At 39.4% G+C, this 16,186-nt stretch overlaps 1 protein-coding gene across 3 annotated transcripts in view; it reads right to left on the bottom strand.

Moving 5' to 3' along the window:
• The window catches only part of Ptprg (protein tyrosine phosphatase receptor type G), a 667,714-nt gene that overhangs the window by 501,805 nt on the left and 149,723 nt on the right, over positions 1-16,186 (bottom strand). The window lies entirely within an intron of this gene.

The following is a 16,186-nucleotide window of genomic DNA, read 5'->3' as shown; positions in this document are numbered from 1 at the left end:
TGCCACCAGACAATAGATACATTTGTCTCAACAAGAAGCAAACTGACCTCAAGAAGTAAAGACATTTTCACGTGCCCAGGGTGAGACAATGTGAAGAACTGGAACATGTGATATTTGGTTCCAGCTACACAAAGAGTAAGCCTAGGTATAAGCCCAGGACAGCCTGAGTACAATATCCTCATTTTGCAAGTGAAAGACTTCAGGTTCTGAGATACTAACTGGTCCCTAGACATACAGGTAACCTGTCCTGGGTTAAGTATCCCTGTATCAGAGCCAGTGTCTCTGCTAGCCAAACAGTACTGTATGAGGCTTGGGAGACTCCCCCCAGGAAGTAGCCATCTCTCACAACTTGATCCATGAGCCACGAGATTACCTGTGGTACTGAAGATACAAAACAAGAAACCTTCCCAGGCAAATGATTCTTTGGTTAATCTCGTATTTTTACTGTATCTGACTTTGTTACCCGGTATATTGTATATATATATATGTTTATTTGTTTAGTTGAAATAGGAAAGAGAGGGGGAGAAAATAAAATGATTGGAAGGGTGTGGGTAAAGAGAAATGGGGACAAAAGCATGAGAAGGGGTATCAATGTGTGAGAAGTAATGCACCTACTACCTGGTGAATGTAACTGTAACCCTTCTATACAATACCCCGACAATAAAAAACTAAAAATTTTAAAAGACCAAAAGAAATTTAAAAAAAAAAAACCCTACTAAATAATGAGTCTCTGAAAACTCAAAATGAATCCCACCTAGGCAGCTAAAAAAAAAAAAAAAAAAAAAAAAAAAAAAACTTCTGCACTGTTATGAAGAACTTCCATCTGCTGGCAATATCCATCAAAGCCCACCCCCTCCCATTCTGTTCAGGGATGCAAATCTCTCCTGTAGTGAGCCCACACCTGAATGCAAGGATGTGCACAAAGACAAATATCACAGGTGCCCAGAATCAAAATGAAATGGAATTATCTTCAAACAAAACACATCACCTGACTATGTTCATATTTAAATGCACCCAAACAGAATCAAGGGTGCTTTTTAAAGGCAAAGAAAATGGTTAAAAGAACTGAATCTTGCTCAATTTAAGATAAGGATGGGAAGGGGGAAACACAATAGTGAATAATAATAGTATCATCCTGAGCCCATTAGCTCTGGTGAGAAAGGGACTGGCACAAAGGAAAATGAAGAAATATATAATGCACTTTGTGCAGGCACCTCAACTGCAAAGAGTAGCTATAAAACCAGTAAGCAATGCTTGAACCAAGACCTTCCAGACAGATGAGAAACTGGGACTCTAATGAACTCCAAACACACATCTACACAGCACTTATTCTCTCTTTATTGGTCTGGAGGGACAAAGTCAGAATTTCAGTCAATGTTCTGTTCTTTTTTAAGTACAGTAAAAGTTTATGCTCCTATCTTCCAATCCAACCTATTATTTTACAGATGAGCCATTCAGAGCACTAGAAGTTAACCACTGTAACCTTCCAGAAATGAAAAATAAAGGTTTCATCTCATAGCTTGCCAATCTATTTCTTCCCATTAACACACACTAAATAACTGCTAGGCTTATTTATCTTCTGTGCATATGGTATAAGCTTTTTAATGTATCTGTACTGTGCTTCAACTAATTATTCCCAAGTAGTCTGTTGTTCTTGCTCCTGCTACTGTTGTTGTTATTATCAAAATAATGGATAAAACAGGGCCCTGCCCATTTTTTTTTAATGAAGCAAAACACAAACAAAAACAATAACTTCAGGAAGACAGGACTTACCATACAAAGAGCACCTATCTCTGCAGAGGTACACAGACTTGAGCTTAGTTGTAGGAACTAACCTTGGCTGGGTATAGCAGGCTCTGTAACCGATTAAGTTGTAAACAATTACTGGCTAAGATACAAGTAAATGGAGTGGTGGATTGACTAAGCTGAAGCCCATTAAATTGTTTTCTGTGTCTCCTCTTCTTTTCTCTCTATAAATATCTACTCATCAAATTTGTTTGTTAGATTTGCAGAACCTGCTCTGCTTGTGGATGGTTGATTGGTTCACAAATAACCAGGCCTTATACTATACTTTCCAGGTAGTAAGTCCCTAAGCCCAATACCTATTAATGTTTTTTCTGTTTTCTGGATTACACAAAAGATACCTCAGACTGTGTCCTTAACACAGTCATTTCAACTTCTGAGCATCAATTTCTCCTTTTGTCAAAAGACCATTGTTAGAACTCATAGGAACACAAACCTATGCCCTGAAACTTAACTGGGATGGGAGCAACAAATTAATAAGAAAAAAAAAGGGAGGTGGTGGAGGAGGAGTTCACCAATTGTTTGTTTGTTTGGTCCTTGGTTAGTGGGTTTTGTTAAGAGCATTTCTACTTGCCCAAGCTAGCCCCAAAGCCCGGTCCCTGCCTTCCAGCAAACTGGGATCACAGTAATGCATGTGACTCTTCCTGAGTCCAAATAACTATATGCTGAAGAAAAAGAGCCAACTAACTTCCCTACTGAGATGTACCTATATTTCACTTCTGCATCCCAAACTCATGCCCTCAGGAACTAAGTCCATACTAAGGACAGTCTAAGCAGAAAGGAGCAGCCTGCTGCAGAATGAATAAGAATGTGGTGCCATGTGAACCACAAATCTGAATCAAGCAAGAACAGATTTCTACCCAAAAAGCTCACGAGCCAAGCATACAGAAGATGAGGGGCATTGTTTTTAAGCATACTGATTCCTATGTTCTATGTAAAAGGCAGCATCTAAAATCATAAACCTTACTACCAGGTCCCCCTTCTGTTCATATGAAGGAGGTGGTTTTTATTCTACAGAAGGATCCAGATCATCGTGGTGCTGGAAGAGACATGGGAAATCAGGAGGATCACAATTCAAGACCACTTCACACAGAACAGAAGGTCTTGTTTTTAACAAGGGAGCCAAGTGTTGTTTCTAACACTTCAGGGCAGGGAGAGGGGGAAGGGGGAGAGGGGGGGGGAGAAGGAGGAGAAGAGAGAGGGGGGGAGGGAGGGAGGGAGGGAGGGGGAGAGAGAGAGAGACAGAGAGAGACAGAGACAGAGACAGACAGAGAGAGAGAGAGAGCGAGAGAGAGGGGGGGCTCAAATGGTAGCAGACAGGCACAAGGCCATGAATTCAAACTCCAATGCTACCAAACAGAAAAAAGTCAATACATATAGACATGGTCCTCTGGGATTAGTGATTTGAGCCCAGCTGAACTGCCTGTCTAAAAATAGATCTTGTAGGCCAAAAAGAAAAAGTGAGAGTGTTAAATACAGACTAGTTAACAATGATAGAGTGGGAGAGGGGAAATTCATGTTTTGTTCCCTTGCTTAAAGAATTGAGGTACAAACAGGGCGCAGGTGACTCACATCTATAATCCTAGCTACTCAGGAGGCTAAAATCTGAGGATCATGGTTCAAAGCCAGCTTGGGCACTAAAGAAAGGGAGAGTCTTATCTACAATTAACCACTAGAAAACAGAAAGTGGACTGTGGCTCCAGGGGTAGGGCAGTAGCCTTGAGCTGAAGAGCTCAGAGAAAACGCCCAGGCCCAGAGTTGAAGTCCCAGGACCCACCAAAACAACAACAACAACACAATAATTGAGGTACAGTACAGGATTTACAAGGTCTGGCTATGCAAGCAAATCCACTTCAAGGGTAACGCAGTGTTGTATAAGGGGCTCTAAGACCCCAGTCAATAAGGAGCACACACCTTCTGGGACAAACAAAAGGGAGGAAAGAAATGAAGGAAGGTTCACACAATGCTACAGGAAGGCCATGTTCAGCCAGGTGGGGGATTCACAGAGAGCATCTGCCTACTACTTCTGTGCAGGCATCTGTATGCAGTTATGGATGCCACAGCAAGAACACCACTTTCTCCCCCTCCCTGCCTGGCTTTTGAGCCAATGCCCACCTATCAGAAACAGCAAACACTTTTAAAACCCAAAGCAAGAAGGGAAAATTCCCAACACCCAAATAGGCAATTCTTCAGGGAAGTAACTCAGAAATAAACATGGTTGCAAAGAACTTTATCACTTGGCACCAGATTTTCTGTTTGACAGATAAACTATTCATTAAAGGTGGCTATATTTAGTTTCCTTTTTTTTTTTGTACCTAGAAGCAATGAGTGATTTATTGCTCCACCCCCAATAACAATAACACATTACTGGCAGGGTGTACATCCAAGGAAAACAAAAGTTGAAGTCCTCAAATGTATTGCAATCAATGATGAGGCAAGTTTTTGAAAACAATTTTTAAAGACTATTATTTGAATAGCAGTCCAAGATGTATAGAAGAGTATATTAAACAACTTAATATTTTATTGGCAGCCTGTGTGGTTCCCAAATAAAGCTCCAGAGTCAGCAAACCAAATTCAATCAATTTTAATACCCAAGTATTCTCCTAGGCTCCCACAGCCCAACCAACGGTGGCATGGCACTGATATGGTAGGGCTATGAATCATGGTATCGATTTTCAATATCTTCTATGCAGAAAATTAAATTATGCAAATGCATGCCTTTACAGATCCTTACCTTAATGTGAAATTGCATACTTGCTTATGTCAGCAACTTAATTACCCAATTAAAAATGGAGTATGTTTATGAAAACAGTCAGTTTCACTCTTCCAAATGGACAATAAGCGTAAATCTGCCTATGGTTACCATGTGACTAACCACAGAAATGAAATGAGGTCCTGCAAACAGAGTTTCTAGCAAGTTCTATAGTTTATGGAGCTGAAATCATTTGTCATCCAGAAGCTTAGGAGGGTTTTTAATCATGATGCAATATTGAAAGCAATTGGAATGGCTGTTATACGAGACAAAAAGAAACCCAGTAGTACACAGCTCTATTCCCCTTGTCTAAGAAATCAACTCTAATGTCATTTTAAGCAAGAAGCACACATATTCCCAACTTGCTGGCAAACCTGGGCATGAAGAATTTGAATTTTAAATAGTCGTCAAGGGTCTGGATTGTATAATAACGAAATGAGTTTACAAAGAAGAAATTCAACTACTCCCATCCTGCAGGAGAATTGGAGTTTCTCAGTTCTGACTAGATCAAAGTAGAGATTTCAAAACGAATAGTATTAACTAGCCAATGATTCTTACATCTCACTCAGCAGGAGGAATCTTAAGTCAACTTGGTTGCTAGGCAGACAGCTAAATGAGTGACAGGTATTTTCATCAGGGAGTTTTCATAAATTCTCTCTCCTCTCAGAACTTCTACCAAGCCTACCTCATTTCCAGCCTGAAGCAAAAAAGATAAAACTGTTTCCAGACCCAAAGGCCCAATTCTTTGCTATAAAAATACCCTATCATATAAAAATATCCTATAAAAATATACCTAGTACTGAAGATATCTACAAAACTGCTTCCTATGTATATGATTTAATTTCCCAGAGCTACTGGACATAGTTATGAGAATATATGTTTTTATTCTGGGAATGTAAAAGCAAGATGTATAACCCAAAAGCTTTCAGGAGGATTCTTGTGTGATCAGTAGTAATAACGTTGCACAGAAATTGTGACTTAAGGGGAAAAAACTTGAAGTTGTGTTTAAGTCTTCTTTGTTAATTTGCAGGTAAAGTTTTCCATCAATGAGCTCCCTTGAACACCACATTAAGTAGCATTCTTGATTTGGATGGGTTTTTCTACTTTTCACTGTGAGATGGAGGTGAGGTTTGTTGAACCTGGGAAATAAGAATAGCTAGTTACAACAACTGGGAATATGCCTCAAGAGGTAGAGCACCTGCCTGGCAAGTACAAGTCCCTGAGTTCAAACCCTACTATTGCTATACAAAATAAAAACAAAGAACACATATGGACACAAAATATCTTTCAGTCAAATCTTCAGATAAATAAACTAAAATCAAAGAAAAAAAACGGGGGGGGGGGCACTGATTCAAGGTTTGCACTTATGTCTTGGTACTAGTTCAGCTTGCTTGCTCATGGTTTGAGCCATGCCTTTAGAAAGGAGTTTTGCTGGTTAATTGTTGAAGGGCTTTGGAGTCCAGACCAGATTCAAATATTGATCTTGCAGGTCTCAGCCTCCTGAGTAACCAGAATGGCAGCCATGAGATACTGTTGCCTAGAAATGTCTTCTTTTTGGTAACAAAAGTAGTTCCTTTACATATGGGGATGGAAGTGATAAATATTCAGCAGCAAGGGAAGACAGGTAGACATTGGGATTTCCAAGGAAACACTGCATTCTTCCTCAGTACAGTCTCATCTCTCACCGAGGAAACCAGTGATGTCCACAAGACCTCTTCTGTGTTGTGATCGCCCACAAGACAAAGCAGCTTTAGGACAAAGACAGAGTAAGTTCTTAATTCCCACAATTCCATTTACAATACAGTTGTATTGACAGTGCCCAAAGCAAAATAGTTTGGTCATGCATGAGGAAATTTCCGCTTAAATACCTGATTCTAAGTTCATCCCAAAGAGTGTGAAGCCTGGGAGAACGGGAATAGCTTTCATACAAAACTGAAAATAGCACAACAAAGATATTCTGGCTCCTACATGCCAAGATAAATATTGCAGAAGATGGATGGGTGAATGGGTGGATGGGTGGATGGGTGGATGGGTGGGTGGATGGGTGGATGGATGGATGGATGGATGGATGGATGGATGATAGATGGATCTCAGCTACAGTCATAGATCTGCCACAGTCCCTGCCAAAAATGAACCACCTATAAAAAGAAGCAATAAGCATTTTCATTTTCTAGTGCAGAACACAGATTTTTTCAGAATGGCAGACAAGCAGTTATGCAGGCTGTTTATATGGATTATAAATACTCGTACAACAAACAAATTAAAGATCCCTCAATGATGGTGAAATCAAGCATAATTTTCTCTAAATTTTAAAGAGCACTGAAGAACATTAAATCTCACACAATAGTATGAAATGAATGTATCTTTATCTTTCTTGTGTCCACAATGGGCAAAAGTATCAAATGATAGTTAAAGGTAATTAAATATTCTGATCAGCCACTCATCTCTTTTGTGCCTGAATTGCAATTAATTGTAGTAAATCGTACTTGGTTAGTGTCCTAAAAAAAGTACAATCAAAAAGTGTGTTTTATTTTATTTTATTTTTTATTTTTTGCAACTAAGGAAGAATTCCAAATGGCTCCTCTAGTTGTGTGGGATACTGAGCTAACCTCAAATACAATAGATTTTATTACGGTAGATTGCCTATTTTATCATATTCAAATGTTCCTATTGTCCTAACTACCAGGAAATATTTTTCATCACCTAATGGTGATAAAGAGACTTAATATAGAACCATAATTTTTTTCAGAAAATAAATTACTAAAGCTCAGAGGCAAATAAAGGGAACAAGAGATCACACAACACTGTTTTATTCTAGGAGACAAAAGAGACACAAGAAACAAAAGACAAAAAAGACACTGCCTCATATAAACATGTTAAGTCAGATAGAAAAGCAAAAACCTAAACTTTTTCTTCACTATTTTATAATTCCAATCCCAAATGGTAGATGTATTTTTTTTTTTTCAGGGGGAGGCAAGTCCTGGGCTTACATTTAGGGCCTGAGTACTCTCCTTGGGTTTTCTCAAGGCTAGAGCTCTTCCACTTGAGCCACAGCACCACTTCCGGCTTTTCCTATGTATGTGTTACCGAGGAATCTAACCTAGGTCTTTGTGTATGCTAGGCAAACACTCTACCACTGGGCCAAACTCCAGGCCTGATGTATTTTGTTTTACATCAGGACTAAAAAGGAACAAAATATTGGAACCACTGCTCTCATGCTAATTCTGTTACAGTTTCAATAAGAAATTTAAATATACTTTCCAACAAAAGTGAAAAGAAGTACACCTAAAAAACTGTTTATGTGTGTGTACACGTGTGTGATACTGGTCGTGGGGTTGAACTCAGGGCCTCATGCTTTTACCTGGCTTTTTCCACTCAAGACTGGGACTTTCCCACTTGTTTCACAGCTGTACTTTCAGCTTTCTGCTAGTTAAGTGGAGATCAGCGTCTCATCGATGTTTCTGATCTGGCTGGCTTCAAACTGTGAGCCTCACATCTCAGCCTCCTAATTGTGTATAAGCCAACCAACACCCAGCAGAAAACTGATCTACAATAAAGTTCATGGTACATTTGTGAAGACAAACTAAAAAATATTGTGGTTCATCTTTTCTTAAAGCACCCTCTTTAAAAAGGTTGTGTTTCAACTTCAAATCCATTATAACATTAGAAGTAAAACAACGATTTCAGTTTGTTTCAATAGTGTTTGGTTTGCAGAGGATCAATCTAGATTTCCAAGAATATAAAACTTATTCACCGGTAGCACTGTGGTGCTGTTTAATGCCGCAGATGCAATTTTATGGTTATGGCATCTCCTCTAATATTTAATGAGGCACAAATATGCCTAACACAGTCAAGAGGCTCCATGCTGAAAGCACCATACACACAGATGGTTTATTTTATCCACTCTGGGTGCGTGCGTGCGTGTGTGTGTGTGTGTGTGTGTTTGTGTAAGTAATTAGTTGCCAACCTAGATAAAGGCAAAGGCATCTATATTTCTGCAGACCTTACATAGCAATCAGCTTTACATACAAGAGTCACAAATATCAGAAATATAAATTTATAATTCTTAAATTGTCTACTCTTAGTCATCCAAACATGCACTGGCTCAATTAAAAGTTATTTACTGGGGCTGGGAGTTTGGCCTAGTGGTTGAGTGCTTGCCTAACATGCACGAAGATCCAGGTCCAATTCCTGGATACCACATACATAGAAAAAAGCTGGAAGTGGTGCTGTGGCTCAAGTGGTAGAGCTCTAGCTTTGAGAAAGTCCAAGGAATGGCGAGGAGGAGGAGGAAGGAGGAAGGAGGAAAGAGGAGGAGGAAGAGGAGGAGGAGGAGGAGGAGAAGGAGGAGGAGGAAGGAGAAAAATAAGTTTATTTACTAAATTAATCACTACCTATGAGGCAGGCACTACTGTAATTGCAATCAGTATAATATACTGGGGTCATATAATTCTTCCAATAATACTGTAGTCAGTTATAATTATTCAGAAATGTATGTTACTTGCTCAAGAATGCATACTTCTGAGACAGACATTACTCTCAGATACGCAGAGCTAATATTATATTTAATCTGTTCTTCAGTCCCATTTTACCTAGTGCTCGGGATCAAACCCAGGACCTAATGCCTGTGAAGTAAGCACTCCCACTAAACTATAACCCTTGCCCCTTACAACTATTCTTCACAGAACTAAGTGTTGACAACATAAATCATTTCTAAGTTAACAGCTAGCTACTCACTGAAAAGTAAAGCAATATCACAAGTGAAAAACTTTCTACATCAACCTCAAGAAAACTAAAACTGGAACAATTTCAAAAGAAGAAAGTTGTCTAGGCTACTCTTCAAACCACAGTTGGAAACTAAGATAAAAACAGTTCCTCCAATGGGCACAAAAATACATATGTATAATCCTGGCTTCTACAAGAAGAGAGTAGGAAAACTGAAATAGGGAAGGCATAGTACTAGACTCTATCAGAAAAACAACAACAAAATAAAAGCAAAAGGACTAGGGTTGTACTTCCAGTGATGACTGACACCAGACCTGAATTCAATGTGTAATGGGAAAAACGGGCATTTTTCCCAACATCACTACAGAAAAATGTAATTTCTCTACCAAATTGAGAAAAATCCAAGTACAACTATATAAATATAAAGTATTACATAGATTACTTTTGTGGTTTGTCAATCATGGGGCTTGACCTCAGGGACTGGGCACGGTCCCTGAGCTTTATGGCTCAAGTCTAGCACTCTACCACTTTGAGCCACCAGTTTTCTGGTGGTCAGTTGGAGGTAAGAGTCTCATGGCTTAATCTAATTATGGAACTTAAAAAAAAAAGGTATGATAGTTAACTATTTTTCTGTAGGGGATAGGGGAGGAAGGCTGGCAAGGCTGAAGGAAAGACTCCTCAAGTGGCCCCCAGGAATCAAGACACTAGACCTGTACTTGCATCCCTGTGCAGGGGATTTGAGGCCTTAGACACAAATTCTGATCTAATGTATACCATCATCTGGTCAAATGCCTGGACAACAGCTTTCTAGTCTTTCTTTGATATCCTTTTTCTCTGATTTCACCTCTGCTCTTTTTCATCTTGAATAAAACTGCTCAAAAAATGAACTGACTACACAAGTCAGTTAAAAAAAACCAAACAGGTGAATGTGAATAAGGATCGGGTAGATACAACTATTTGCAAGGATAATGGAGATGTGGGGGTTGGGGGAGTAAGAATAATCATAGTTACTATATTTTCCCTAAGCAAAGCAAAAGAAAAAAATGAAATTATACCTTCCTATAGATTGTTACAAGACAGAAAATGAAATTCTGTAATGTATCTGAACAGCCACAGAGAATTCTGAAGGGTTTCGGGGTGCTTTGGGGAAGATTTTTCTTTAAAATAAATTTGTATCATTATCTCTATCATGCACACCCTAAAATATGCCTTACCAACTCTGCCAAGCAGAGGCCCTGAAAAATAACTTCCATAAGAAATGAACAACAGGAATGGAAAGGAACTTAGATAAAGGCTAATTAGTAAATTAAATCTAAGGCCATTCATCTCCGTGTGATGATAGAGACTTTGTCTTTAGCAACTGCTCAAGACTATGTAATTATGCAAATATATCCAGGAACAGAGTTAGAGGACGGTAAATGATGGAATCCACTGCTCTCCCTCATCCAGGTCCACAAAATCATCTCGTAGATCTGATAAACAGAATCCTTTCATTGTGTTTCTTTGATGAAATCAAAACTCTTGACATTTAAAGGGAGGAAAGATATTCCAAGGAACTGAGTTAGGATTGTCCAGGCAACCATTTTGATATTACAAGTTAGAATGCACCAAAGCTGTAGGTTCATTTTGTGTGTGTGTGTGCCCAGTCCTGGGGCTTGAACTCAAGAGCCTGGGCACAATCCCTTAGCTTTTTTTGGTTCAAGACTGGTGCTGTACCACTTGAATCATATATCTACTTTCTAGCTTTTTGGTGGTTAATTTGAGGTAAGAGTTTCACTGATGTTCTTGCCAGGTCTGGCTTTGAGCTGCAATCTTCAGATCTCAGCCTCCTGAGCATCTGGGATTGAACAGACATTAGCCACCAGTATTCAGCTTTGCAACTTCATTTTTGTTATCTCCATTTCCATTAGGTGTTAAGTTTGCTTTCTTTCCAGTATGGGAGGCTCACTGTGTCTTCTGTTATGTGTAGCAAGAAACCTTCAAAAGCAAAATTTTACATTTCGCTTTACTTCAAGAGGAGTTATTAACTTGAAATAACACAATGCAAGTCTCAAAGAAAATAATTTAACAGGGCTATTACAATCTTAAATAAAATGATTTAATTAAAAAATTCTAACCACATAAAAAGTTTCACCAGAGCACATTGAGATGGCTTAGGCAGTTATCTCTAAGACTCTTTAAATAGCTCTAAAAGCAATTTCTTGAATCATTATAAGAGGAAAAATTTTCCCTCTTATTTTGAGGGCAGACAATGAAAAAAAAAAAAAAAGTTGAACCAAAAGTCCTTTCCAAATGAACTGTGATTACAAAAGCAGGCTTTGTTTCTTTCTTCTTTCTATATTTGCTAAAACCATCTCTGGCTCTAATCAATTGCCCTGCAAGACCCATACCAAGAGTTGAAATGCAAAAGTAGTTTCATAATATTAGAAAGCTCAAATCCCAGATTGAAAGTTTCGGTTCAATATTTCCCTTTTTTTCCTCTCACAATACCTATTTGTATACAAGAAGCCGAGTGCAATCAATTTCAAGGAGATGCCTCTATCCTGAATTTAAATCATTTTATAACTCTGCCATCCAGTCAATCAAAGTTGGTATGGCAGAGGAAATAAAGAGGCAGTTTCTTTTATTTAAACACACACACACACACACACACACACACACACACACAGATAGTATACATACATACATACACACACACAAACAGTCTTTGGAGACTTCAGTATCAGACCTAAATGAATGAATCAAATTGTCCCTTTGAATTTTCAGAGCAGATAGAACAATGTAAAACAAACTACAATACTCCAGCACACAAATCAAAACTACAGCATTGTGGACCAGCCACAAAGCTCCTGAAATAATCACAGAAAAACAAACACCACTTTAAATATTACTTACAATGCTCTGTTAAACAGATTTATTCTTAAATACTACTTCTGTATAAGCAATAAAAAAAAGTACTACCTAAAATGCTAAGAACCAATCAAAGCCTTTGGTTTTTCTTTCATGCTGCTCTATCCATTTTCTGATTAATCCATTCTTGGCTATTCAACACAATAGAGCCAAAAATTGGATAAAAGGAAGTCTGCAGTTGGGTTTAAATGTTGTCAAAATTCTGAATGACATCTAAGATTTCCTCAGGAACTTGTTAAATAGAATAGACAAGGAGTACTTCATGAAATCACATTTGAGGCTCTCTCTTCAAAGGTGATTTTCTAACTAGAAAGTTCTTATTTAAAAACATTGCATCTGGGAATGTGGTAGAGTGCTTGCTTAGCATACATGAAGCCCTGGGTTCAATTCCTTAGCACTCCATAAACAGAAAAGGCTGGAAGTGGCACTGTGGTTCATGCTAGCCTTGAGCAGAAGAGCTCAGGGACAATGCCCAGGCTGACTTCAAGTCCCAGAACTGGCAAAAACAAAAAGTCAATCAAGCATCATGATCCCTACCCTGTGATCCCACCACTGGTGAGACAGAAGAAGGAAGATTTCAGGCTAGCCTGTGCTACACGCATAGCAGGACCCCCAAATCCAAATCAAAATCACAGAAAATAAAATAATTCATCCATCCAAGAGATACTGGAATTCAGGATAAATGTCAGGGGAATGGGGAAAATGAGTCTAAAGATAATGAGGCAGAAACAAAGATGTTTAAATGTATGTTCAGATAAAGAACTAAGGTTTCTTTTTTTTTTAAATCAAGTTCTGTCTCTGGGTAAAAATAAATGAATACATTAAAGTCTTGCCATGCTGCTTCAGTTTTTAAAGTAAGCAAAAACTATCACAGAAGGAACTGTGTTAAGAACTAAATTCCTTTTTTTTTTGCGGGGGGGAGGGAGGAGAAGGGGAGAGAGGAGAGTGGTAAGGGGGAGAGTTAGTAATGGCCTTGAACCCTCAGCTATTACACAAGAGCTTAATTTTCTGTCACATAAGCCACACCTCCACACTAGCTTCATGTCAGCTAATTAGGAATAAGAGCTTCTTGAACTTTCCTGCCCAGGTAGGTTTTGAACTGTGATTCTCAGATCTTACTTTGTCTCCTGAATAGCTAAGATTCCAGGCGTGAGCCAACAGCACCCAGGGAGAGTCATATTCTTTGGCAGATACTAAGACATACACTGGAAGTGCAACATGCAGCCAGAATAACTCAAAGAAATCCCACCAGAACTTTCAGAGCAAAGTCTCTCATAATTCCCAGGTTACAAACCAGACAACTGAGGCACAACGTGGTTAAGTCCTCTGCCCAAGCCACCTTGAGAGTGACAGAGCAAGAAACCAAGACACAGACAGTCCATACAGCTGAGAAAAAGATCTAGAGTTCCACAGATTCCCTAGGAGGGTTTTATAGCTTTAAAAACAAATACATACAAAGGACTAAACATAAAATACCAAAGCAATAGGGTTGAACTGAAACCCCTGAACCAAAAATCTCCAGAACAATTGGATTTTCTCTAGCCGCACATCCCTCTGTCTCAGAAGAAACACAATGTGTTTTCATTTGCCCTTTTAAGAGATCTCACACGGTGAAAACTCCCCACTTACATCTCTGGGCTTGCACCAAATGGACTGTAATAAAAATGGTAATTCCTGAAAATTATTACAAGGCTTGCAAAGAGAATTCTAGCACTACAGCCTACACAGGAAGGCATTATGCTAACACCAACGAACTGCTGAGAAAACAACTCACTTTCTGTAAAACAGCAGAAGAGAACATTCCACGCAGGCATATGTTCACATTTCAACTGAGAAGCGGGAGGAGATGCCTCTGTGTAGGGCCACACTACCCCATGCAGCAGTCCCAGCCACGTGGACCTTGCATGTGACCTCTACACAGGACTTTGGTAACCTTCTCAGAAGGTATTCTATCTCCACAATCGCTTGTTTTATTACATTAAAAATGTACTTTTGATATGATCTCTAGATCATATCAAATAAACTGCTGAAGGAAGGGATGGAAGGAGAGAGGGAGAGAGGGAGGGAGGGATTGGTCTGGCTGGCTGATTTGCACAATTACTGGGGCTTACACTTAAAGAGTCTTGTGCTCTTTTTGTTTGTTTGGGGTTTTTTTTGGGGGGGGGTTGTCAGTCTTGAGGCTTGAACTCAGGGCCTGGGCATTCTTCTTTGACACAGTACCACAGTACCGCCTGTGGCTTTTTCTGTGTGTGTGGTACCAAGGAATTGAACCCAAGGCCTCATGCATGCTAGGCAAACACTCTACCACTAGGCCACAATCCCAGCTCCTGGCCTTGTGCTCTTATTGGCTTGTTCAATCAAGACTGGAGCTCTGTCACCGGCACTATACCTCTACCTTCAGCTTTTTGCTGGTTAACTGGAGGTCTAGACTGGCTTTAAACTACGATCCTTAGATTTCAACTTCCTATGTAGCTAGGATGACAGGCCGTGGCCACCAACTACTGGCTGTGATTCATTTTTACATTGTGGGAGACAGAATCCAGGCCCTCAGGCTCACACTCTGTCACTTAGAAACACCCCAGGCATTTTTTTTCTCCATTGGACAGTGGGACACAAAAAATTTTTTTGGCAAAAAGAAAAGAAAGAAATGTTAAGTCAAACCCTCACATGGCCCTAGCATGACCATCAGCTCCAACACCAAGTTCCTGCCCTGTCCTCTTCCTCTCCATGTAGCCCATTCCCACACTGTAGGAAACTCAACTTCTTTCTCGTTTTTACTGTTCAAGGGACAGTAAATTCAATATGGAGTAAGAGCATATTTTTAGGAAGCCAAGTAGTTCTCTGTTCTATTCTTGCTTTAGCATTGGGAATGAAGGTCTCATAAGTCCACAAGCAGTCCTGATGCCTTAGTCTGGTGTTGAAGGATTCGGAACATCAGGACAGTGTCCAGCAGGTTTCCAGAGGACAGACAGCACGTACAGTGAGGCACTCACGTTCATTTTCCACAGGACAATTTTTCAGACTATTCCCACAGCCAAATGAACCAGGATGTCCGATCTACAAACAAGTTCTCCTTGTAGGCAATTGGTTAATTCTAGGTCACATAAACTTAGGATCTTCCCCTTCGCTCTACCCTTATTTTCTTTGCTATGTGCTTTCTAACAAGTATTCCTGATTGTAGCCAATGGACCATGACCTGTCTTGTCAGTCTCAGATTTCGAACTCCATGACAATTATTTGGAAGAGGTGATCCCTGTGGATACTCATTCCCAATGTCCAAAACACTAGCTGAAAACATGACTAGGGATAAACATGCTATGTGCACACCTGAATCACAGCACCTGGGGTAGAAGCAGGAGGATGGTGAGTTCTAGGCCAGTGTGGGCTCACATAGTGACTTCAAGACAAACTTGATGTACATAAAGACACTATCTCAAAAAATATTAAAATTAAATGATGCTATTTGAGACCGCACCCTTAAAATCACAATCCCTTTGTAAGGCTATAGAATAACATTTTGAACAACCTTCTGATGGGATCCCTAGAACAAACCACATTCTGCGTGAATCATCAGCAAAGTAAATCCAGTGCTAGTAACAAGGAAAATAAAAATCTTTTACACAATTAGTTTAGAAAACTATTTCCAATAGGCCCTCTAAAATGATGTGTTTATAGAAAGCCTAGAGATCTAACAACAACAAAAACAACAACAAAAATATGTTTTACATTTCTTTCTGGTCTGGGTTTTGAAGATCACAGGATTCATAATCAATGTGGCCTAGCTTGAACCCTTAAAACATCTATATGGCCAGTAATAGTGTAAAAGAACAACACAACAGATGAGAAGCTGTAACTGCAACAGTTAGTAGACTCTGGTCCAGCAAGACCAGTCCTTACATCTGCCAGCACATTTTGGATTCCCCATAGGCACCTATTCCAGGTCATAAACCATTCAGTCAACGAATTCATCAAAGGCCTAAGCCTAAGGAAAACCCA

Source organism: Megascapheus bottae, chromosome 2 (genome assembly GCF_031878675.1).
Source record: "Megascapheus bottae isolate mThoBot1 chromosome 2, mThoBot2.hap1, whole genome shotgun sequence".
NCBI classification, from domain to species: Eukaryota; Metazoa; Chordata; class Mammalia; order Rodentia; family Geomyidae; genus Megascapheus; species Megascapheus bottae.
The sequence above is the reverse complement of the archived record's forward strand: the minus strand, read 5'-3'. Positions and strand labels throughout refer to the sequence as shown.